This window comes from Protopterus annectens, chromosome 8.part0 (assembly GCF_019279795.1).
Source record: "Protopterus annectens isolate FY-2018-M chromosome 8.part0, PAN1.0, whole genome shotgun sequence".
Taxonomy (NCBI): Eukaryota; Metazoa; Chordata; order Ceratodontiformes; family Protopteridae; genus Protopterus; species Protopterus annectens.
This window is the reverse complement of record NC_056741.1, coordinates 1,143,502,517-1,143,526,769: the sequence shown is the minus strand read 5'-3', so window position 1 is coordinate 1,143,526,769 and position 24,253 is coordinate 1,143,502,517. Positions and strand designations below refer to the sequence as shown.

Here is a 24,253-nt window from a genome sequence, read left to right as displayed (position 1 = left end):
ACTTGCTAATAACTTCATTTAGAAAGTTCGTAGCCTTATTACAATGTCTTACTTCTTATTTAACAAGTTATTTTGATGAATAAATATGTTATAGTTAGTTGTATTGGTAATTTACCAATTAATAAATGAAAAATCATTTCATAGTGAAAGAGGGATTTTTTGTATTAATTTGAATTGAGGAACTGTTCCTCATAATCAGGTATGGGGTTGATCATCAGTATTTCACACAAACCAGTTATATTCTGCAACTAAACTCGGGTTACCACCTGTCCCACTTTGCGAGGGACAGTCCCTCTTTGGGCTGTTGTGTCCTGACAAAAAATTGCAAAAATGGCAAATATCCTGAGATTTTAGGACAAAACTATTTCCTATATTTTATGTAATAGTTGCATAAAGCAGTTATTCTGTATCTAAAATACCTAAATGTTATAAGAAACAGAATAAGCAACTAAAATATTACAAAAATAAGCTTTTATTTAGGCAAAAAAGTTAAGTTCTAACCTTTGTACTGACCGTGGGTATGTGTCGGCCTGTAAAATCTGATGTTTGTACCAAAAATGTCCCACTTTGGCGTTTGGCCATTTGAAAAGGTGTCAACCCGAAACTAAACCACCTAAAATAGAAACAACCGTGGCGTGGAGATGAGCGAAGAAGAATGGCTCATTGTTGAGCACCTCCTACAAACGCGAACCTTTTTTCAGCTAGCAAAATAATTACGCACGAATGTGATCATCTGGGTGTTTTTCATCCTCCCAGCCTGAAGAGAGCGGATCTAAGTGAAAAAAACAGAATGGGCGGGGCTAAACACCGTTACTCTAGTCACCCATGCGCCTCGCTTCGCCCGAGTGAGCTGTCCAGCTTTTCAGCGCTTACGAACTGTTCAGCACCAGGGACAGCGGACAAGGAACTAGAAGGACAGAGAGCCAAGGAACTGCAGATAGCAGAACGTTTAACACAAACAAGGCGAGCTATCAAACGACCGGTCTAGGAAAAGGGCCTTGGGGACAAGAAGACGTCAGCTGGTAGGTAAACTCTTTCATTTTCGCACAGCAGTGCTTCTACAGGAGAAACCCAGTCCAGGCAGGCTGTTTCCACCTTGTTGTAGTGACGTCTAATATGGGGAATGAAGAGACCCATAAGAGTATAGAGAAGCCTCTCTTACTGTGCACCGGTGTTGTTTAACAACTGACCTAATTCGTGTTTGGATACTTGCTGTGAATTGCTTCCGTATGCATAGCAAGTGTCACGTGCATATTTTAATAACGCTAAATTGTTTCCAGTTGTAAGGGTTTTGTAAACCACGCAAGTTGCAAAGTTGTATGTCTAAATGTGTCTTAGTGCCGTGTGATGTCCGCTTGTTCATTCAGCAGCTTTCCTCAGCTATAGATTTAAAAAGTTTCATTTGAAATTAACTGTGGGCTTAGCCTTAGACTGTAAAAAATGCAACTGGAATTGATACATGTAGAGGGCTGTGTGTGTACGATGCATCTGATTTTCTGCTTGCTGAGCAGATGGTGCTGTAGAGAAAAGCAATTGGAGCTTAGCTAAGGTCAAGCTCGACTTAATAGCAAATGCGTCCATATATGGAATAAGATGAGAACATAAGAGACTGTAATAGGAAGTCTATGCAGTCCCATTCATGAATTTCTTGCTGTCGTTTAGTCAACAATGAACTAAGCAAATCGGAAAACTTCAAGCCGTTACCTTCTACTTGACAAGTGACCCGGGTTCCGTTGTCAGGTAACTTATCTTATAGAAGCAAAAATAGAATTACCAAGACATTCTCCATCTCAACATTGAAACTGGTGGTCAGCACTAGATTTGTAGCAGCACAGTCCTTTTAGAGGCAACCAAGGGGATTAGCAGTAAGCATTGTTGAGCTATTCTGTGCTTGTCGTGGGGGAGGGGTGTTTATTTTCATTCTGAGGCATGCTGTTTTACGCTGAACATGAATGTCAGTACAGGGTGAACATCCTTGTACCATATGCTTATTTTATGAAAAATATCATGTTTCTTTGAAGAAGAACTTTAATTATAAATTTTTACACCGGACTTCCAAAAATATTGTCTTTGGCAACATCGCCAAAAAACATCCTTTCTAAAACAATTAAAACTGTCATACACATAACATTTATGGTTCAGGCTTAACGAGATGCACTTATAATGCTGCTACACATCAGTGTTATGCCACAAATCAGGAGAAAGAATTATGCTGTGTATGCGACAGATGCTTAAGCTGATGAAATTCCATCTCAGCAAAAGAGTTTGACAGGCTGGTTGGTAGCAGTTCATAGAATACAGGAAATGGTGCAGAATTGGCATCGGCAGCCACATGAAAACAACTGAAATAAACTTATAAAATGTATACCTCTAAGAAGAAAAGGGAGTTTGTGACAGAAACTTTTATGTAGTTCATATCTTACAGGCAGAGAGAGCGAGAACATTTTTTCTACAGATGTAGTGGTGGTTGCATGGAAAGAAAACACATTTAGGAGTTATGGAAGTAACACAGAAAAAAATCAAGTGTGTGGAGCATAGGTTTGTCTGTTGGGCCATCAGGCAGTCCTTACTTTGCATTATTCTAGATTTTTTTGCATTACAGCAGCAACCATATCTTTGCTCATACATCTTGGGAGTAAATACTTGCAGAATTACTTTTGCAGGATCCTGACATCTATGACAGGTTGATTTTTGTAATAAGAAATTAATTTTACTGATTTTGGTGTGTTTCTTATTAGTCTTTGCTGTACTTTTTTAAAATCTGTTTATTAGTGCAATGTAAAGTTTAATGTAATTCTGCCGCTGTCAATATACATATGTTCATCCAGGAACAATTTTGCACTCACTACTAGCCAAAAGTACATAGTGCTGTTTTAGACAGAACTGTTTCAGATTCACTCATAAAACATAAGGAATAAGCACACAACTCTACTCTGCAAAAGTACTGTTACTATAAATATACAAGATGAGATGTTCTACTGGTGCACAGGTGGACAAATCACATTCCTTATCTCTGCAGAAGAGTATTATGATATTTTAAATAAAATGAAAGTACACCATACACTACACCAACATGAAGTGAAGTGGAAGTATAAATGAAAATGAAGACTGATATAAAAATAAGTACAATTTCTTCAAATTAAAATAAACCATTATTTTCACATATTGTACTTAGAAATGAAAAAAGAAGAGTTAAGTATGGCTTTTGTAACAGTAAACCTTTCTGTTTCTTTGCTTTATTTACCCTCATATTCAAAAATACATAACATTAAGAACAATCCATTTACTTTGAATAATCGGTATAGCAATAACCCAAATAATACTTGTTGAGGTGTGCACAGATGATTATGACTTTTTGATGTTTTCTATCGAGGTCAAAAAATTTCCTCTATAGCTCTTGAAGAATAATTTCCTGGTAAATATTGTTGTGCTGCTTATAATTGTCTGTGCGGCTCCCTCATATATTGTAAGGATAACAGATTGCAGACTCTATCTGCCTTCAAAATCTTTGATGTTTGTTTTGAATATTTCAGAATAGACATCTCTGTTCAGAATCCTTCATTTAGGTGAATTGTTGGATTTGCAGTCAGACGTAGTCATGTGATACAGCAATGAATTAGCAAAGTAGTTTTTCCAAATAAAACACAAGGCTCATAAGTTTATGACCTGTTGTCTATCAGTAATGTTGACTGTATTAATCTCATTCTGGCATTTCTATTTTCCATATATACATATATAAGATTATTTCTGAAGTCAAGTTAATGACCAACTTCTTCATACTGCTAGATGAAGCTTATTTCAGAGTCTTGGAAGTTGTTAGACCACCTTCATTGGTATAGAAGGATACATTTTGAATATGACTCTGGTGACATGGGTATAATATGTGGATGGCTCATCTGATGTAGTTGGAGTGAGAAGGATGGATGTGCCTGTGGGGGGGGGGGGGTTGGTGTCAGAAAAGGCCACAGTTCCCACAGAAGATGGGCAACAAAACCTACATTTTAAAATGAGTGCATGAAAAGACAACATGATACACTGTATGTAAATAATGCCACATGATTTGACTCGGGCATTTGATGACATACACATTATTCCCATTGTGCTGTACAGTGAATTGCTTTTACAGTTCCTACATGGCAGTTTAAGAAACGTGACTTTTGTTTCATGGGAACATAGGTTCATAGGTTCATACTAGGCTATCTGCCCTAGGGCATTTATAAGCCTAGCCAGAGTGTGTTTGGCTTTCGCCACCCATTTTAAATTAATTTTGCTATGCCTTTTTTTGAGGTTAGTATACTTTGCCTCTGTCTAACAGTGACACAGAAGTGATAGCCGGGGTAAACCTACGATCTCCCATCCACTCATCAAGATTCCTCTTGAAGAGAGTCAATGTGGGACTCTGCCTAACCTGGACTGGGATTTTATTCCAGAGTGAAGGGAGCCTCTGGGTTATGAATCTGTCCCTCCAGCATGTCCTATTTATTTCAGTGCTGAGGTTCAAGTCTCTCGGCCAGAGCTTGATGGGATTTGGATTTTCTGAGGTGCAGCATGTCCATTAATTCCGGGTTGGACATGGCTTTATACGTCAGGCACAGATCACCTCTGAGCAGGTGGTATGCCACTGAGTAGAGCTGGAGTTTCTTTAACCGGGCAGCATATGGCATCTGTTTGAGCCCTTTGATCCTCTTGGTGAGGTACTTTTGGGGTCTTTCCAGTTGCTGCAGGTGTCTGGTAAGTTACATCCCAAAAGAGGCATTGTACTCAATTATGGGCCTGATGAGGGATGAGTAAAGAGGCACGATGACCTCCCCTGATCTAGATGTGAATCTCTTCATGATTAGGTGGGCTATATAAAATGTTTTCCTAACCACTTTGGCCATGTGGTTGTCAAATGAGAGATTGCTATCAACTTGAGTCCCCAGGTCCCTAATGACTTTTTCTGTACTTAATGGATTACCACCTATGTGGTAATTTGTGGGCACTTTGTTTTTGCCAAAGGGGATGACTATACACTTTTTGGCATTTAGCTTGAGGCCATGGCTCTGGCACCAGTTGTCTGTTTCTATGAGGCCCTTTTGGAGGATGCTTGTGTCGGCTGGAGAGTTGATTATGGCGCCCAGTTTGCAGTCATCTGCGAACTTGGTCAGCCACAGTCCTTCCGTGTTGGCCTGTACCGCCGAGAAATATATACTGAACAAGAGAGGTCCCAGGACTGAGCCTTGTGGTGCACCACTTGTAACTGGTTTGGAGTCTGACATGGCTCCAGCAATTCGAACCATGTGGGTTCTGTCCTTGAGCCAGTTTGCAACCCATCAAGTGACATAGGGGTTTATATTTAAGCTGGTGAGCTTATCTATAATGCCCGAGTGGGGTATTGTATCGAAGCCTTTTGCGAGGTCCAGGTAGGCTGTGTGGACCACCTTCCCCTCGTCAATGGCCTTGGTGACTGTTTCAAAGAAATCAGCCAGGTTTAAGAGGCAGGATCTGCCCTTAACAAAGCCAAACTGGATAGGATCCAGTGTCTGTAGGTCCCCAATATCTTTATGAGGTCCATGATGATCCTTTCCATAGCTTTGCAGACCAAGCTAGTCAGGCTTATGGGGCAATAGTTTCCAGGATCCATTGAGGCACCACCTTTGTGGAGAGGGGCCACTGTTGCTGTACGCCACTCTTTGGGTACATATCCTGTAGTAAGGCTAAGACTGAACAGTAGTTTTATGTTTGGGTTTAGCTCTTCTTGGAGTTCATGTAGGACGCAGCCCGGGACACCATCTGGTCCCATTGATGCTGTGTTTTTTGCTTTGGAGAGGGCGGCTCTTACTTGAGCATCTGAGATGTCAGGGGGGCAGCACTCTGTTGGGATAGATATTTGCCCTTTTGGTGGGGAGGGGGGGAGAAGTTTGCACTGAACCTGTCAGCTAGGATGTTGGCAATGTCTGTGGGCTCGGTGTATTTTTTGTCATTTTGGACTAATTCTGAGCATATCTGGGAATTCCCACCCAGGTTCCTAACATAACTAAAGAAATCCTTGTGATTATCCTTAGTGTCCTGTGCAATTTTCCTCTCGAAGCTGGCCTTAGACGATTTTATGAGTGCCCGTAGTTTTTTGCTAATACTGATCAGAGATGCCTTCCCTTTTTGGGATTTTGCTCTATCATGTAGTAGCTTCCTCCTTCTATTGTATAGTTTGTTTATGGCTGGTGTCCACCAGACAGGACGTCTGCCTTTGGAGGATTGGGTCTTGGTTTTATTTGGGATTGCATGATCCATGCATTCCTGAAGGTGTTCATAGAATGTGTTTATAAAGGATTCTGCGGTCTGGGCTGTATTTTCCACAGGCCCGGGGGCTTTGAAGGATTTCGCCTCGGTTTTGAGGCGTGTGAAATTAGCTTTAGAGAAGTTTTTCACTGTGGTTTTCTGGGCAGGGGGTGGGGTCGGGATGTGAATATCCAGTGAGATTAGTTTATGGTCTGATCTTACCAGTGAGGGATACACTTCTGGTCTGGAGCATAGTGTCCCCATGTTGGTGATGAACAGGTCCAGTATGTTTTCCCTTCTTGTGGGAGTGGTAACAAGTTGTTCCATAGCATTTGAGTTTATAAATTCTAGGAACCTTTGGGCTAGGGTGTTGGAGCTAGAGTAATGCTCCCAGTCTATGTTTGGGTAGTTGAAGTCACCCAATATAATGGTGTTTGGAGAGACCTTCATATTTTCCAGTATTCTCAGGAAGGCCGAGTGGGGTTCCTGTGTTTGGGAGGGTGGTCTGTAGCAGGCTATAAACTGGAAGGCAGTTTTACCCACAGTTAGTTGCACATGGATAGTCTCTGATTCTTCGTGCTGTGCCACCAACCTGGAGGTGTGGGTATCTTTGACGAATATTGATACTCCCCCTCCTTTTGTGGTTCGGTCCAAGTTTTGGGGCCAAAAAGCATGGTATGAGGTATAACCTGGTAGTGCTGGGTTGTTCTTGGGAGCCTTGAACCAGCTTTCTGTTACTGCACAGATATCGATGTCCTCCATGCTAAGGAGAGTTTCGAGTGCGTGCATCTTGAGGTTTAGACTTCTGGCGTTGAGTAGCATTACTCTTAGTTTCTTATCCCTTGTGATACCTATGGAGGTGGGTTTGTCTTTTGAGCCTTGCCTAAAAAAGGCACTATGGGGGTAGCAAGAGCCTTTGCCAATATCTGAAAGCCGAGGGGTGACAGGTGCAAGCCGTCCCTAGTGAAGCATCGTGGCTTGTCGAGCATGTCATCCCAGGCTGACAGGCATTGGATCCCCTTTGAATGACACCAACACAAGCCAATTGTTGAAATTGATCATCTTGTCTTCATATTGTGGCATCATTCTTGGTGAGGGTAAGATGCCACTCAAGGTCAGGGTCATACCGGCCTGGGCTACATGCTCAGAGAGCTCCTCTATGTCTCTTTTCATGTAGTCCAGGGAGGTACATCTCAGGTCATTCACACCAGCATGGACAATGACTGAGTCATATTTGTACTTGCCTTGGAGTGACCTGAGTGCTTGTGTTATGTGGCGGATCCTAGCACCCGACAGGCAGCTCACCGTGACCTTCTCCTTGTTCAGCCTGGTGAGCGGACGCCAGTGTGCCTGACGATAGAGTCACCTATTACAAGTGTATCAGGTGTGTTGTTTAGCCTTAAGGGCTGTGACTGTTCGGCACACTGGCTTTGTGAGCTATGTGTTGCACGTGTTTTGTTTTGGGGTAGCGGTTGCTTGGGTGTCTGTTTTGGAGGTCTCTGCTGCTTAGGCAGATTTTTATTTAGAGCCTCCGAGTATGTTTTTGTGTGTTTATGTGTTTGGTTTGTTGTCGTGGTAGGTCTATGTGAGACTGGAATTGTAGTGAGTGTGGTTTCCTTCTCCTCCTGACTGGTTACGCCAGTACTGAGTTGAGAGAGCTTAGCCTCTAGTTTGGCTATATGGTTGCATCTCTCACATGTGTTGGAATTTGTTGGGAGGAGGAGAGGGTTGTCTGTGTACATGAGGCAGTTGTAACATTGCCTCAAGATTCCCAGATTCACCAGCTGGACCGAAGAGGAGATTGACAACTGACCTTTGGACATGCTAGAATAGTATTGGGAATTCCTCTATAATTGAAAAAAAGGGCCAATGGGGAACAAGGTACTCAAGGGGAGTTTGTGAGGGTGTAGTGCTTTTAATTTTTTAGAGCTGACTTATATAATTGCTTTAGTGAGCAAGTGCCAGGTAACTTAAATGCAATGTGTTACAGGTAACGTAAATGCAAAAATGACAAACAGTAACTTTCTTTCAAGTGAAACAAGGAAATAAGTACAGTAAGCAATGCAGATATCACTAGGGATCCACAGAAGTGCTACAAGGCCGCATTTTAGGTGGAATTAGCATTTCAGGGAAATAAACAAACAACAAGCATACAAACAAAGCTAGATTCAGCAGGCCTGGATCTAGTCTATGGTACAGCAAACAAGGTGTACCAATTTCAGTAAGAACAGTTAGAATATGCAGGCACTATAAGCCTTTAACCAGAAATTCCCTGCTCAGAAGGGCAGAGTCCAGCCTCTCCTCTCACAAGAGTGCAGACCGCAATCCTTCTTAACGTAAAATAACTGGTCTGAAGCCCAAGTGCTTAATCCAAAAGACTTAGAAATGATAGCTACACTTTAATCAAGTTACTACCAGCAGTAATAAATACAGCTGAATACTTTAAAGAATGCCTGGATTAGTGCTCAAGTTATACAAACAAAGCTAGATTCAGCAGGTCTGGATCTAGTCTATGCTACAGCAAACAAGGTGTACCAATTTCAGTTAATACACTTTTAGAATAACAGGCACTGAGGCCTCAATCAGCAGTTCCCAACTTAGAAGGATGTAAGCTACCTGTTCTGCCACTATAGTGCAGACCACAAACCTTCTTAATGTAAAACTGGTCTGAAGCCCAGGTGCTTAAACTAAAAGGCTTAGAATGAGTTACACCAAGCAGTAATAAATACAATTGAGTACTTTTAAGATGACGCAAAAGCAAAATAAAGTAGGAAAAAACACAAATACAGTAAAAGCAGATAATTTTTTTTTTTTTTTTTTTTTTGTGGAAAGTGAGAAAGGAGTAGCAGAAACTAAGCTGATTGGCCTTCTCAAATGCTCTCCCTGTACTGGGTAGAATGAGGTAATGACACCAGACTGGGAGGAGGTTCCCAGATCAAATTTACACTAGGGGCGGGCAACTGCAAAGCCACCAACTATAAAACCACTATACCAACAGGGAGGGAGGGTGAGAAACAAACTGCAGAAATGTTACTCACAGCTGAAAAGCAGCAGTGAGCCTTTAAATGAAAGTTTTAAACAGCTAAAGGAGCCACTAGAAAAAAGAGTTTAACTGCAACAAGTTATCATAAACAAACAACCCAACAGATGCTTAATGAGTGGACAATTTCCAGTTAATACCTCACACACAGTGAAACTAGCTAGAAAAAATACACAGTACACAAAGTGCTATAAACAACAAAGAAATAAAGAACAAAATAAACAAAAAACAGGATACTTCTGTATCTCACATTGTAATGGATTTACAATTTAGTTTAAGACAGTGCATCTCATTGTTTCTTATTTCAGGAAGGAAGGATTCACTAATAGCTAATGTAGAAATGGGAGTTAGTGCAGAATTTTGTAAAATATCTTTTATTTCATTTTATATATATATATATATATATATATATATATATATCAGTTTTATATATATATATATATATATATATGTGTGTGTGTGTGTGTATGAATATTTATTGTCTCGGTATTGTAAGGGGGTAGTTACTCTTGATTAGACTTGCATTTTTTCCTGTTATCTGGTTACTAAATTGCACCACATTCCTGCACTGCAAGTCTGGATGTGCATTGTATTATTTTTATTATTATTGTTATTATTTACTTTTATTATTTTCATTTTTCTTTTAGTCCATTCCTCTTCCTTTTATCAACTTGTTCTTTCCTTCTCCCTCCTCTGGCAGTGGATGTGCCATGGGGGGGGGGGGGGGGGCAAGAAAGAGCAAGAGAACTGCAATTATCATCCTGCAGGAAGCTGGATATTTTTTACTTCCTTAGCATTTCTCATTGGTAGCTTCACATGCATAGGCTGAAAAAAGAGCACATGTATTACAAAAGCAATGCATGAATGCTTCCACACATTTGCATGGATATGGCTACAGCACTACATTCTGCTTGGGACTCCAGAGTGAGTAGAGAATGTGTATTATAGTGGCACTTGGCATGCATGTGTGCACTCACACGTATATGTGGATAAATACTTATTCTACTGACCTAGATAAAGAAGTAAGTAACTCAGAATGATGCTTAGAACCAAAACAAAAAGGACTACAACACCAGTATGAACCAGTCCAAGAATGAAGTTCCACAAAAAACACCACGTTGATAGACCACAGGTTTATTTAGCACTTTCATTGGATTATATCCACTGACTTCTTCAGAATAATTTACAACAAATTCCACACCTATTTAAATAGAAGCACAAGGTAAAACACATGATTGTGTCAACCAATTAAATACACAACCTAATTAACTATACAAAAGCTGATATTCCATGATACTGCGGTGGTGGTGCTGCGGTAGCATTGTCACCTCATAGCAAGACGTTGTCCCGTTCGATTCTCAGCTAGAGCGTCTTCTGTGTGGAGGCATAAGTGAATGGGGCATGCCTTCGTTGAAGGTTGTGCATCAGGGCTGGTAACCAGGTATGTAAAAATCCACTACCAATCATTAGCGGACTGGAGTTCCACTGTGGTGACCCCTTAACCGGACAAAGCCGAAAGACACAAACAAACAAAAGCTGATATTCCCAGTAAAAAAACCTAACTAGCCAAACTGTTATAAAAAACACACTGGTAAAAAAAAAATTTGTAAAACATCTGTAAAAAAACAAAATAGTACAGCCTGCCACATAAATAATGGTGCAAACAACCACAGTACTTTCCAAAACTAAATGACATATGAACGTAACCTGAGAAGGCTACCAATGCTTATACTGTCATTGAGACCTGGGGGAACACAGACATTTAATCGAACCTTTCAACACAGTTCCCTAAACTCTAAATAATCTTCCCAAGCACCTCCCCTTGGGTCTTTTTTTACCCCTTCCACAACTAAAAAGTGAAAAGAGTGTGAGGAATATTTTGAAATGTGCTTAAATAGAGCATTATTACCATAACCATTTCTGATGTCCCTGTAATGCTCGTAGATTCTGTCCTTGAACCTCCTCTTGGTCTTGCCTATATAGAAGCAACTACAGTGATGGCACAGGGCAGCATAAACTACCCCTACTGAATTACAGGAAAATTTGTCATTAGGTTTAATAGGAATCTGATATGCAATCACTATTCAGAATAAGATGGCATTGTGAACAACAGCCACATTTTTTAGTCCCAAACCTGCTGTCACTGCTTCCATCATCAACCTTACTTTCAAGAAGTTGTCTAATACTAAAACATCTTTTAAACACTATTTCTGTGCTGGACCCCACTTTTTCCAATAAGTCTGGGTCATTACAAAAAATCTGCCAGTTTTTCTTCAAAATACTGAAAATGCTACTATGGTCATTAAAAAACGTAGTTACATAGGGGCAAAAAAAAATTGGGAGGGGTCAGTTTTGGTGAAAAGCACTCCCATCATCTCTATTGGGGTTACCCCCCAAAATAGGCACAATGCTTTGATTGCTTCTCTTAAGGGCACCTTCCTTATGTATTTGGGTTACCAAGTACCTAGGATATCCCCTAGCCATAAACATACCAACAAGTATCTCACACTGCTGTAAAAAATCTCCATCTGTGCTAACTATCCTGGCAATCCTTATGAATTGTCCTTTTATAATAGCTTTCTTGAGGTGTATTGGATGGTTGCTCTCATAATGCAGGAGACTATTACAATAAGTAGGCTTCCTGTACAAATTACTAACAAAACATTTTTTATTTAAATCGTTTCTGATGTCCACATCCAAATAATTGATGCCAGAAACATTGTGAACAAAAGTAAATTTCAGAAACTCAGTTGTGCTATTAAGGTAACCAATAATAGATGTAACATCTTCACCAGTGTCATTCCATAAGAAAAACAAATCATCAATATAACGCAAATATACAGTCCACTTATCGGACAACTCAGAATTAAATAAGTACTTTTTCTCCCACATAAGCATGATGATGTTTGCAAAAACAGGAGTACACATGGCTCCTATAGCAATGCCGGTCTTTTTTAGAAAGTGCTGCCCTTCAAAAAAGACAAAAGTTGTTTTTTAATAACATCTCCATAAGTGTCACAAAAACTGAAACTTCATTGTTGTGAAATAAATGACTGTCAAACAAAAATTCCTCAAACCACTGAAGACCGAGTGTATGCGGAATGACATTATTCAAATTAGTTACATCTACTGTAAGAAAACTGGCATTTTCTTGAAACATTACACTATTTAGTTTGTTCAAAAAATGCCAAGAATCAACACAAATGTGCCTTTAACCTTTTAAAACATCCTTAAGGGCAAAATCAATAAATTGTCCTAATGTATGGGTTTTAGACCCAGCAGCACTGACATGGGTCTCATAGGGGGGGGAGCGGGTTAAGCATGTGTGCAATTGTGTGGATGTGAGGGTTAGGGCTGGTTAGGTGAGTTAGGGTTAGGGCACGGGTCAGGTATGTGTGCAATTGTGTGGACGAGAGGGTTAGGGCGGGTTAGGTGAGTTAGGGCACGGGTCAGGTAAGTGTGTGATTTTGTGGATGTGAGGGTTAGGGCAGGGTAGGTGAGTTAGGCTTAGGGCACGGGTGAGGTGAGTGTGCGATAGTGATGGACCTTAGGGTTAGGGTTTGGATTAAGGTAAGTGGATGGTTAGTAGTGCGTGTATAGTTTAGTGTAGGGTTAGCTGTAAGATTTTAGGTGTATGTGTGTGGATTGCTGTTTGTTTGGTGTGCTTGTGTTGTGTGTATGTGTTTTGGAACAGCTATTTTTTTCCCTAGGAAAAAATTCACTGTTCTGTATGTTCGATGTTTTCAGCTTTCGCTGAATAGGGGTCGATATTAGAACATTCGAAGTTTTGAAACTTCGATGTTCTAATATAGACCCATTAAATGCCTGTGTTCCCCCAGGTTTCAATGACAGTATAAGCATTGGTAGCCTTCTCAGGTTACGTTCATATGTCATTTAGTTTTGGAATGTACTTTGATTCTTTGCACCATTATTTATGTGGTAGGCTGTACTATTTTGTTTTTTTACAGATTTTTGTTTTACAAATGTGTTTTCTTACCAATGTGTTTTTTATAACAGTTTGGCTAGTTAGGTTTTTTTACTGGGAATATCAGCTTTTGTATAGTTAATTAATTTGTGTATTTAATTGGTTGACACAGTCATGTGTTTTATCTTGTGCTTCTATTTAAATAGGTGTGGAATTTGTTGTAAATTATTCTGATGAAGTCAGTGGATATAATCCGACAAAAGCACTAAATAAACATGTTCTATCAACATTGTGGTTTTTTGTGGAACTTCATTCTTGGACTGGTTCATACTGGTGTCAGAATGATGCTTGTTGTTACTCTTGATTCTAGAAGTGTTAGTAGTAGAAGTATTAGAGTGAACAGAGCAAACTGCATTCCCCAAGATTTTTGAGCCCACATCAGCTGCTCACTCCCAACTTCCCTTGTTCGTTTCTTCAGTGCCTGATTTATTAGTTGATCTGACATGAATATTATAATGTGCTTGCACACATATGTGTGTCAGGAGGGGTTGGGGATGGGTAATGCTATAATAACATACACATATGCATAAATGGGTTCAGGATTTATCATTCATAACATAACCTGTACAATCAATTCCTTTCCCACAGTACATATGCACATAAACACACACATGCATGAATGTAGGTAAATTAGTTAACATATTGTCCCATCAAGCCCCCCATATATCCCCACATTCCCTGAAACTTAAATAAACCAGATGTGAGATCATACAACAATGTGAAAAGTAGGAATATCCTATTGCCCTTTGAAGTACAATTTTACTTTGCATCTCCCCCTCGCTGCTTAACTATATCAGATCCAAACTCACTTTTTTCAGTCTTTTGGAATCCTGCAAAAACTGTTCTCAGATAAACCCTGCTACCTAAATTTGAGATTGTACAACATTGTAAAAAGTAGTTAGTTTGTGATCTCAGAACAACAGTTGGATCATCCTGCCATTCAATAAAATAGTTGACCAAACAACTGACAACCCCATATGTGTATGTGTGTAACACCCCCCACCTTGCTTGTTTTATATTGTATTTTACCAAAAACTTCAAAACAATACATTTTAAACAATAGATCTGCATAGTTGCAAGGTCAATGACTAACTCTCCAGAAGACAATATCTACTCAAACTAACTGCAGTTCAGTGAAATGAGATTCAGTGAAATGAGTTTTCAGTAATTTGAGTTTTCAGCGAAGTGGTCGGGGTGAAATGAAATTCAGTGAAATGAGATTCAATGAAACAAATTCGACCCATATATATACACAAACACACACATACAAATATTTATTCTATTTGCCTAGATAAAGGAGTGAGTAATACTACTAATAATATAGATCTTTTTCACATTTTACTTATGAGTACTATAACCACATCACCAAATATTTATGTACACTCTGACATCATGTTATATACTGTACCTGTGCCATTAATTAGCCTGTTATTTATTATTTGAGATGTACAAGACAATGGGTGTTACATTAAACAGGAGTAGTTGAATACCACAAAGCTTTCACAGCTTGCACTAAAACTACATGATAATCCATTACCTATTGACACTCCCATTTAAAAATAAAAACATAAAACGTACAAGCATCATATACATGTCATGAGTACATTTCCTTCAAAATGAATTTAAAAATAAAACAAAAAAATGCAAACCCTACCCTTGCAAAAGAAATCAAATGCAAGAGGCAAATTATACAAACAGAATTACGATAAAATATATTCACATAATCCAACTCATAACATAAAACAGCTGCATACCCTGCAATATAAAATATAATAAAACAAACTATAGGTCAAACACAAACCTTGTGAAGAAATACTGATCCAGTATTGTTGGAACTACCTACTCAAACAAGAGTAGAATTTTAAAACATATCTGTATTCCATTTTGCTTTTACACAGTCTCAGAGCTATGCACACACACACATAACCCAGTAGCCACTCTTGGTGGTGAATCTGTACTGTAGACTCAGAGATAAAAATCTACCCCTTCTGCATGACACTAACTGGTATTTTACAGTTGCAGATCAGTTCTAAACCATTGCTCTGGACATTTTTTCTTTAGTGAAAATACACTACATAAGTGTGATGTTTTTTTAAGAAAACTGAACTGTATAATAGACTGTCAACCTATTATAATCACATTGCCAGGTTTGCCACTGGCCTGCCTTTTAGGACACACCACTGCATCAACCTTAACCAGCTTGGGTGGCTAGAGCTTCCCAGTCTAATCCAATATGACCTTCTGATTATGGCTAATAAAATCCTCTATAATCCAGAAAATACACTAGAACTTAAAAATATTATCACCCCCAATAACAATCCCAGACTGCTTCCATCCTCGAACAGACTACTAATTCGGACAATCAAAATTAACAATGCAGCCAATGATTCCCTCTTTGCAAACTCTGCAGGCAAAGCCTGGAACTCACTTCCAGCTGATATTACTTTGCTCTCCTTCCTAAGCCAATTTAAAACTAAATTCGTACAACATCTGGCACTAAACTGGCTTTGCCACTGCAACAGACCTGGCTAACTCTCATCATGAATGTGATAAATCTATTACTCAAACTACTGCTGAATTTTCCCCCATCACCAGGGAGCAACTCTAACCTGTTGAACTTGTCTATTCATGCTTTCTTTGTCAATACCATAACTGTAATATGATTTCATTGTTTTTATTGTACATGTTTATCTTTGAGCTTTTCTCCCTGGGCCTCTGCTGAAAATGGAGATGAATCCAGTCGGACTATCCTGGTCAACAAATGTAAAATAAATAAAGTATGGTACATAATCAAATGTGAGAAGTGCTTGGGAAGTAAATGGCATTCTGAAAAAAGAATGATGATAAATAGAGTGAACAACTTTTCATTGTTAAGACACCTGATGAATGCGTTAGTTCAGTTTATTTGATTGCAAAGATCAGTTTTAGAGTAGGAAGAAGTCATTTCATTTTCAGTATTCCCTTTGAAGATTCTTATCTTTTTAGCATACAGAGCTGCTGGTATTAAAAGGCGAGCAACTGTTTTATGGAGATGCGTCTTTATGCTGCACAGCACAGTCATTAAAAAAAAAAATCATTAAAAACGATTCTTTTCACAATTTATTTTGCTACAGATTTTATAATACCATCAAAGCAAATGAGAATCACTAAAAATGTAAATTGTGTTCAGAAGTAAAACCGAAACACAAATCAATTCAAAGATTCAAAGTTTCAAAGAAACTTTATTATCAGTTAGGAAACACAAGTGCTACCTAAACGAAATACTGAGTGTCAGCTCTTTTACAGGGAAAACATACACAAAAGACAAGACATGACAGGTATTAAAGAAATAACCATAGTACAAAAATAAATGTATGGTAGCTGATGCACATGGTTGTACACTATTTATATACACTGAACAACACAGGCTACTAGATGATTAACACATGAAAGAAAAGTACACAATACACAGAGGTGAGATTGGTGATGTTGCACATAAGGAAGTGAGTGGAATTGCGCTTGGATGAGAATATATTAATTTAGTCTGCAATAAATAAATAGAATTACTGTATGACAAAAAGGAAAAGAATGAGAGTGTAACAATCTATTATAGTTTGGATACATCCAGACTTACATCTGCATTAATGAGTCTTATTGCAGCTGGATAAAAACTGTTCATGAATCTGGGGGTCCTGCAGCGGATACTCTGTAACCTTCTACAAGATGCAACTTTAGTGAACCAAGCATTTGCTGGATTAGAAGTGTCACTCTGTATTTTACGGGACCTCTTTTTACATCTCATTTCAAAGAGCTCCTTTAAGGTAGGAAGACTAGTGCCCACAATCTTTTCTGTTGTTCTTATTATTCTTCGCAGCGTTTTCCTTTCGGCCATTGTGCTATAACCAAACCATACAGTGCAGTTGCTGGTGATAATGCTCTCGATGGCTCCTCTGTAGAAGGTAATTAGAGTATTCATAGAGAGCTTTGCTTTTCTAGTCTTCTTAGGAATTGTACTCACTGGTGGGCTGTTTTAATTAGGTGGGCTGTGTTTGTACTCCAAGAAAGATCCTTTGATATATGTACCCCCATGAACTTTGTAGTTTGAGCTCTCTCCACTTCTTCACCATTGATCTTGAGAGGCAGTTGCATGGCAGAGTTTTTGCTGAAGTCAGTAATGATTTCCTTTGTTTTATTGATGTTCAGGTCCAAATTGCTGTTGTTGCAACAATCAGTCAGGGAGCTGACCGCATTCCTATACCCACTCTCATCATCACCACTTATGATTTCAGCACTGTCGTGTCATCTGTGAATTTGATGATGTGGTTGTTACTAGCTTTCACAGAGCAGCCATGGGTACGGATTGTGAACAGTAGAGATCGTAGCACACAACACTGGGGTACACCGGTGTTGATTATAATACTCACTGAAGTGTTATTACCAGCACAGGTCTTTTGTGGTCTTCCAGTCAGGAAATTGAGGATCCAGTTGCACAGCCCTTTATTTATGCCAAGGTTGATTAGCTTTTCTATAAGTTGCATTGGAATCACCTTATTGAATGCTGAGCTGAAATCTATGAACAGCCTGACATAGTTGTTCTCTTCAAGATGCTCCAATATGAGGTGAAATGCTGCCAAAATGGTATTAGCAGTTGATCTATTTTCCCAGTAGGCAGACTGCAGCAGGGTAGTACTGTAGTCAAATGCCTTTTAACCAGTCTTTCAAAGCATTTCATCATATTTGATGTAAGAGCCCCCTGCCTGTAATCATTTAAGCAGGTAGGGTTGGCTTTTTTTGGGCAGAGGGATTATGTTGGTAACTTTAAAGCATGCTGGAACTTTTTCCTGGACATGTGAGGTGTTGAAGATGCCAATGAGGACTATGCTGAGCTGGTTTGCACAACCTTTCAATACTTTTCTGAGAATGTTATCCGGGCCAGCAGCCTTCCTGTGGTTCACTTTCCTCAGTTGGTTCCTTATATCCACAGGGTTGGAGTTGAGTAATCCTCCTTTTGGTCATTGAGAAGCTTTACAGCCTCCAGGTTGATTTTCTCTTCAAACCTGCCATAAATGTGTTTAGACTGTCCAGAAATTCAGTGCTATCATCGCACTGAGCTGACTTGATCTTGTAGTCAGTTAGTTGTTGAATACCATGCCACAGGCTTCTTGAGTCATTTGCATCCTCAAAGCATCCTTGTATCCTCATTCCATACTCTCTTTTGGCTTTCTTGATACCCTTTTTTAGATTAGCCCTTGCCACACTTAGACCTTTCTTATCCTTTGCCCTGAAAGCAGTGTTTCTTGCCCTCAGCAGCGTGTACACCTTGCTGTTTAGCCATGGCTTTTGGTTGGCTCTTACTTTAATATTTTTGATGTTTGTTACATCCTCCATTCATTTGGATATGTAAGGCATAGTTGTCTCAGTATATTCATCTATGTTCACCATGGCTGCCTCCTTGAAGACATCCCAGTTTGTGTTATCAAAGCAGCTCCAGAGACTTTCCATAGCTCCTTCATGTCAGACCCTGATTTGTTTCACAGTGGGCTTATTTCTGATCACGAGAGGTTTGTAAGCTTGTATTAGTTCTATGGAAATGTGATCAGAGCCACCCAAGTTTGGTTGCTGTACAGCTCTGCATGCCCCTTTTATGTTAGTTTAAGCCTTGTTCAGAGCATTTGCTCCCCTTGTGGGAAAATCTACAATTTGGCAGTAATTGGGTAGCACCTCCCTGAGATCTGAACAATCAGAATTCTTGCATTGCAGCTCACATATAGTATTGTGCAGTATATTTAGTGCTTCAGTAATGTTTACACTTGGTGGTGTATATACAGCTGCTACATAGACACCATTTAGTTCAGGCACATAAAAAGGGTCTGCATGTCAGTATCAGAAATTCTACATTTATGGAGCAATGTCCAGTCACAATATTACATATTTTGCAGTAGCTATCATTCACAAAAATGCACACTCCACCTCCCTTAGCTTTATAACACAGAGATAGGTTTCTATCCACTCTGAACAGAGTGAAACCCTCAAGGCTGATAGTTTTCTGTGAAGTATCCAAGTCAAATTTGATAGTATACCATGCCATTTTAATTTATGTAAGGTATAACATGGTAGTATAGCATGGCACTTTAGTTTATGTAAGATATAGTATGTTTACACCACTTCAGCTGGGAGAACTTATATCGTTATAAACCTGTGTATATCCTGAAATCCTGGGCCTTTTTTTTTTTTTTTTTTTACAAAAAAAGTAAAAGAAGCCTACTCCAAACAAATATGATTAGCATGTAAACAAAAAATGCTGCTAAAAAAGTACAAACAGCAATATCATTCAGTAAAAAATATAATCTTTAGAATGATGGTGTGCAGAAGATTCTAAATTTTTATATCCATTGCAAAACAATTCCATGTGTGTGAGAAGTATATATGCATTTCATGCTCAGCTAGCTATTCATCAACATCACATACTATTCCTTAAAGGGATAATGCAAGATGCTGACTGTCTATGGCCTGATAGTAATGTGATTCATAATACTGTGGATGAGCAGCATATTGCATAATCCCTTTAGGGTGTAGTGTACAGTATTCTCAACAGACAGAGGTGCACCAGGTCTAATCCCCGGTCCTCAGTGCATAAAACATGGTTTTGACTTAAATAGTTCCTTGAAATGGTACACAAGATATTAAGAAATCACCTTTCAATCTAATTTTACTAAAGTGGTCGGACAAGCTGAACATGACTTACTGCTCATTGCTCAAGTGTAGCATAAGCTAAAAAAAGAAATAAAACTTGATATTTGGGAGAAAGGGCATGGCTTTATACCAGTCAGATTTTTATTTTATTAACTTAGTTGTAAAATGGGTAAGTAGACTGGTCAGTGTCCCATTTTAGCTGAAGTTCTAGCTTACCGATATCATTACAAATTAATTTCTTAGCTACAGTGATCAAGCAGAGGTAGTGCAGTCACAGAAGTATGACGTGCAATAATTAACAAAAGTAGAATACAAATGAAAATCACCAGTACAATTAATTAATAATTATTAATAGGGATTGATAAGAGAAAGATGGGTGCAGGGTATAAAGGAAAGATAGACGTATATCAGAGCTGTAAATGGCATAATGAATAAGAAAGATTAAGTGGGCATTCCTATTTCAGGACTGAAGTGAATGCATTGAAAAAAGGTAATAAACAAGGTAGGGAGTAGCAATAAATCAGGAAACATTTTAAGGAACGTAGGATGAAGAGTGCAGAAAAAAAGGGATTCAGCTGATGGCAATTTATGACTAGAGCACATAAAGAGGTAAAAAAGGTGGAGCTGTAGCAGAATTTTGGAAGGAACCTGTACTAATCAAATTTATGATGAGAAAGTCACAAGAGGAGAAGGATGGAGAAGTGGGAACAAACTTGGGTGTTGGTGGTAAAGCAATTTTTTTTACAATGCTGACACTTTCCTGAAAAGTATAGTTTAGGGTTGATCTAGATGATAGCTGTATTATTAGTAAACTTAGAAGTTTTGATTTCTGTCCATACATTTTAGGATTACTGTATAAAAGTAGTTAGGTTTACAGTATGAAAATTGGATGTCTTTAGCAGTGATTCTTGTATCTCATGTCAGAGAAGAAAGCATATTGTGGTGTAAGTGGTCATTAGTAGCTTTGCACAAATGTCAGTATTTGTCCTTGAATTGCATTTGTTATTTAATTAGAGATAATTTAATTTAGATATAATACGTACCCCAAGGTAATAAAATGTTATTCATTTGGAAAAGTGCATTAGTTGGGTCAGGGTAACTGTAGGCAGTGGACTAGTAAATATTTTCATAGCAGAGAGTGAAGATTTTCTTTAATGCCTGAAAGGTATGACAGTTGATAAAATATGGTGGAAAGGTTTTATTTAAAGATTTATGTAGAGAGGATTGGGAAGTGGTCTCTAACTGAGGTTGGAAATATGGAGTGACACCTGTCTAGGTGGGAGAGCTACGTTGTGATAAACACCAATGAGCATCTGGGAGACAGTGTAATTTACTGCTACGGTGGCCAGGCTATCTGGTGTTTAAGTCATCAAACATTCTGACATTTTTTTGGAAGCACAGACAGAAATATGATTTAGAACTGAACTGAAAGACCTTAGAAAAAGAGATGTTAATAACCCAAAGCATTGTAAATTCAGGTAATGTTACCAAAATTAATATCCGGTTACGTTCTTTTTTTGGGAATAGTAGCAGAAGAACTGTCTAGTGAGATGTCTAATTCTTTATTTACTGTAACACAGTACTACCTCCAATGTTTGATGGACAGGATAAATACTTTTCAGGCAAATTAATGTATTGAAGATATAGGGAGATAGGAAAGGTCTGTTGGCACAGAAGAATAAAGCACTGACTATGATCCTGTTTATCTGAACTTGATTACTAGCTTTAGTGCTGGCTGTAGCTAGAGTGAGTGGGTGTTGTGGCTTTGCTGACTTGTCCCACTTTTATGGGGGGGGCAAGGCATGGTGCTGAGCACTTGTTCTTGTTATGGAATCCCATGCAAAGACTGAAAAGCCAGCAGGAGCATTGGAATCCAGAAGGGTCAGGACAGTCTTGAGGGTCTATGTCTCCCACAGAAGTGAGTGGCATGCCTATTACACAATAAACCCTAGGGCAATTGTGAGCATATACAGATAGGTTAGGTTCTTAAAGTTACAATACACCTTCCCCCAACCTTTGATAGGTGATGACTCTGCTCTCTGCTGCTCAGCTCTCAACTCCTGGAGGAATGAAATGGCAGGGAAGAGATGAGAACTTGATAGTTACTGAAGCAGGAAGATAAAAATAACCAAAAAGGAGATAGGTTAGCTCCTTCCTGCAATTAGAATTATATTTTAGTTTGTGATTCATTATCTGGGCTTTTGGAGTATTAATTTCACTACTTGTACTTCGATAGTTAAGACAAGCTGTGAAAAAGATGAGGAAGTGAGAATGTGATTTTCAGTGGGTGTTTAATTTAGACATTCTGTCAACACATTACTACTTTACATTTATGGTTTATCAATGAGTGCTTTTAATCACTGTTCCAACATGATGTCTTATCTACACAGCTTAGTTTATTAGGTGCTTTAATTCAATGTATTACATCTTGTACACTGGACTTCAGTATTTACTAGTTCATTTTTCATCACCCATTAATTTTAGACAATTTGTATCGTTCTTTTAAATGTGATTACTTGTTTTTTTTTACTTTAATTCTTTGTACTTTATTTTCATTCCTTATTTTTTTCTGTTTTACTAATCTGCATCATGTTTAGTTATGAATGTATTAAAAAAATTGAGGGTGTTGTAAAGGAGTTAATCTTCTGAACTACTAGTGACACTGTGTAGAGATCTGCTATGGATGTATCAAAGATTGGGATGTGTTAGATATGCTAGGGAATAGCAGAGGATATGGAGAAGGAATATAATTTCAAAATGAGAAATTATTTGTGTGTGTGAAGTGGCACAGGGATAGCTACAGCTAATTATTTTTATTGCTATTAAATGAAACAGAAAATTATAAAAACTTTCAGTTATGGCTTTGATCTGTTGAATGCATTTCAGAGAGGACTGGATTAGTTAGAAGTAATAACTCAAGTATTAAAAGTAATAAGACAGGGAATTGAGGTAATTAAGTACCTTATACCCTGTATTGCCACTTAAGGAGGAAAAGAAAACGCAGTTACAGCTCTTGCATATTGCAATGATGTTTATGGCAAGGGACAGAAAAATAGATAAGGGGCAGAAAAGGACAAATGGTGGTGTGGTTAGAATAAAGGAATGTGGATCCGTATGCTGGTAGTAGGGTAAGCACAAGTAAAAATATGACGTGACCATGCAGTAACAATGACCATTGAGGAAAGGATACAGCCTAGATGTCTGATAGATGGGATGAAAGTGAAGACAAAGGCTTTGTAAGGATAAACAAAAGTGTGGATTAGTAGTTGAGAACAGTTAAGGGTAGGAAGGAGTAATGTAATGTAATTAGGCTGGAGGAGTGCGAAGAAAGAAAAAGTTAAGAATGATAAACTTAAAAACATGAGTAAGTAATGAATATCAGGTGGTCAGATGAAACAGGACATTGCTGAGGAATACCTTGGTTTCATCAGTCATAACCTTTTGTAATCCATTTGAGGAGGGCTTCAAAGCTTTTACTGACCATTAATTTACATGTCAGATGTAGCTCGTGGTCAGCTTGCTGCCTTTACCAAGGTCTCCCTTGGTTGGTTGAGGAGGAAGTTTAGTTGTGTCAGATGGATGAATCATATTTGTCATTTAGATAAATCAAGACCTCTCCATATCCATATGAAAGGCTTCCTAATCCACAGAATGTTTACTTTATGAGGTCTGCCACAGAGACCATAATCTAAGGACAGGTTTGGTGATAATCAGGACACTTGGTGTAAAATTATTTGACCTCAGGCCATGTAGCTTTGGTAGCCTTTTGTAGATGCTTCTGCTGTTAAGATGCACCATTGTATGCCCTGTATGCCTCTTTAAGCAGGATACATTTGTATGTGCCCTGCTCAGTTTGTTGTAGGACCTGAGGTGGAATAGATGTTGCCTGCTAACAGTCAGGGAAGTAAAGTGGACATAGCTATTGTCAGCCTGGTCCATAGCTGCATCAAAATGTCTGCATTTATATGGTCCAGAGCTTAGTATCCTGAGGTGGGTTATGACAGCTTTGCAAGTCTAACTGTGTGGTCTTCAATTAAAAGGGCAGATTGGCTTTAACTGATAATGTTTTTTTTTTAAACTTCTGCCTATTGACATTGTCAAACCACTAAAGGTTAGGTGTGTAATGTATATATTTTTAAGATAAATGGATAAAATGTAGGTTTACTAAATGATGTAGGAGAAGACAGAGCAGCAGCTCATAGAGAGAAAGGAAGGAAATGAGCCAACATCAGTACCAAAGATGCTTACATTAGTATAGTGAGAGGCTCTTCACCGACTCTGGGCATGGCATAGGCATG

General features: G+C 38.7%; 1 protein-coding gene across 1 annotated transcript in view; it reads left to right on the top strand.

Moving 5' to 3' along the window:
* Positions 1-834: 834 nt before the first annotated feature.
* The window catches only part of LOC122809275 (serine/arginine repetitive matrix protein 3-like), a 1,071,439-nt gene continuing 1,048,020 nt past the window's right edge, over positions 835-24,253 (top strand). Inside the window, exon 1 of the mRNA XM_044080656.1 lies at positions 835-1,022. The gene's annotated coding sequence lies outside the window, so the exon portion shown is untranslated. The remainder of the gene's footprint in view (positions 1,023-24,253) is intronic.